A 2902-nucleotide genomic window follows, 5' to 3' on the forward strand; every position below is an offset into this window, starting at 1 on the left:
TACACAGTGGCTGTAGGCCTATCTAACCTAGGCCTAAACTCACGATACGATATTTTCAGCTATTGTATGATATTCTTCTCATGAATTAAATTTAGGCTTTTTGAGATTCGCGAAAGTTTAATGTAGCAAAAACGGCCGAAATTATCAATTCGCGAAAGTTTCTGGTTTACAGTATCTATTTAAGCTAGGTAGGCCTATGTATGAAGAATATGTAAAAATATCAACTTTTTAGAGCTCAGTAATTGATTCTGAAAAACTGTTTAAAAAAAAATGATGTAGAGAAATGCCATCAAATGGGCTTACAAAACTCCAAAACCCTGGAGCGCAATGGCGCTTCCACCCCCTTGACCCCCGATCAGGGCTCTGCCCCTGGACCGCGATGGGGGTCTAGGCGGCCCCCTATACCCCGGCCTATTTCAATTTACTCTCCTGTTACTTTCAAATTTCTCCTGCTACTCAAATTCTTAAATAAACCCCTGCGCGCAATTCAACAACATTTTTTTCTACCAGGTATGCGCAGTGAAAGGGTTAATACAATGAACACAACTTGTCTTGCCCGTTCACTCTTTTCTCAGAACAATGCTAAATATTCCCAGGAATAATTACATAATTTGAAAGAAAAAAAGCTTATTCATTCCCACCCTCTCTTTACCTGGAACAATATTAAATAAGGAATACTAATGTAATTTTTAAGATTGTTTATGGAAAGTTCAAGCAAAAAAAATGGCCATCAAGAACATCTCTTAAAGAATATGAAAACATTTTCATTCATTAGAATGCCATTGACATAACTTGTTTTGCCAACCCCCTCTTTACCTGAAACAAACTAAATATTTCCAGGAATACTTGCATAATTCGTACAAAACTTGTCTTATTTTAAGCCATAAATGTGTCTAGCCGATGCTTTCTTTATTAGTGTCAATGCCAAATATTCCTAGGAAATAATTTGTAAGATTGTTTTCTATATTTTTATTTTAATAGAAAATTGATAGAAATCAATTTTTAATTTTATCTTCAAGCAATAGAATCAACCCTTCAAAAATTTGCTGTAAAAATGATCGAATGTTTTAGAATGCAAAAAAGTAATTTTAGGACAAATTTTTCTGAAAAAAGTAACTTGTCTTTCCGACATCTTCTTTCCTAGTAACAATACTAAATATTCTGAGAAATACTTACATAATTTGTAAGATTGTTTATTGTAATTTGAATATTGAAGCACAAGCAAAAGGAATGGCCCTCAAGAAAATCTTTTAAAGAATATAAAAACATTTAGTTTACTTATTCATTCACTAGAATGTATTGACACAACTTGTCTTACACACCCGTTCTTTTCCAGTAACAATGCTAAATATTCTGAGGAATACATACATAATTTGTAAGATTGTTTATTGTAATTTGAATAAGAAGCTCAAGCAAAAGGAATGGCCCTCAAGAAAATCTTTAAAAGAATATAAAAACATTTTGTTTACTTATTCTTTCATTAGAATGTATTGACACAAATTGTGTTACCTACCCGTTCTTTTCCAGTAACAATTTTAAATATTCTGAGGAATACTTACATAATTTGTAAGATTGTTTATTGTAATTTCAATAAGCAAAATAGAAATGACCATCATGAACATCCTTTTAAAAAAATATAAACATTTTGTATACCTATTCATTCATTAGAATGCCAATTTGACAACTTGTTTTGCTAAACCCATCACTTACAAGTTACAATGCTATAAAAATATGTTATTTCTCCTTTTCGAATTTTATGTTCAAGCAAAAGCAATGACCATAAAAAACTTTCTGTAAAAATGTTTAAATTATCTAAGACTGTAATTACAGTATATGACAAATTTTCCCGAATAAAAACAAGAGCCATGTTTTTACACAAGCTTCTCTTCCCTATTTTTTTTAATTTATCTTCAAGCCATAGAATCAACCCTTAAAATATTCACTGTAAAAATAATTGAATGTTTTAGAATGCAAAAAGTAATTTTAGGACAAATTTTCCTGAAAGAGTATGAGCCACCTGTTTTACAAAACTTGTTTTTCCAACACGTTCTTTCCTAGTAACAATACTAAATATTTTGAGGAATACTTGCATAATATTCCCACCATACACCCAGGTTAACATTACTACCATCAATTACTTGTGGTGGAAGAGAATTGTTGACATGGAATGCACAATCTTCTTGCTTGTATTCAGTAATTTCCTCCACCTTTAGAATTTTTGTCACTAGTTCTGGTAATGTTTTGAGATTGTTGTTGAATGACACCATGAACCAAGGGGTCAAGAGCAGACTTCGCTCTAAGCAAGGGTTGTTTAGTGGGAGCTTTGCTTGAAGGTCAACACCACATTTTGGTCAACAGTTCACAGGGAATGTCTTTGCCTTGCATTAATCCAATGAACATATTTTCAGGTTTCAATTGGTTGGATTTATCTGCTACTGTATGTTAAGGCTGCCAGGGATCTTTGAAAGCGCTTACTTTCAAATTGTTGGAAGACTTCAGGCTTCATGAAGCAAGCAAGAAAGTTAAGAATTTGTGAACCTGTGTGACTTTAGTCCCAAAGAGACGCACTGTATACTTTATCATCAGTGACAATACGGCACTGTAGCAAATTTAATTATTTTTATTCAAAAATTATAAATAGTTGCAGTCGGTGAGATTGCTAAGCAAGGTAAAAGAACAAGTCTCGTGTTGTCGACATGTAAAAAATGATTGCAAAACAACGCAATTCAAATTCATTTTTTTACGAATTTTATTTTGATTCAGAATTAACATAAAAGATTTTGTCCAATTTAAATGTTTTAACATAAAATTGTTATTTTCTTAAATGTATATATACTAGCATTTAAAACTAATTAATTGTTGTTAATTTCCATTTTTTGTATGTTTTTTATTGAACTTGTTC

Source organism: Anneissia japonica, unplaced genomic scaffold, assembly GCF_011630105.1.
Source record: "Anneissia japonica isolate Jap-2015-1 unplaced genomic scaffold, ASM1163010v1 scaffold288248_len282104_cov177, whole genome shotgun sequence".
NCBI lineage: Eukaryota > Metazoa > Echinodermata > Crinoidea > Comatulida > Comatulidae > Anneissia > Anneissia japonica.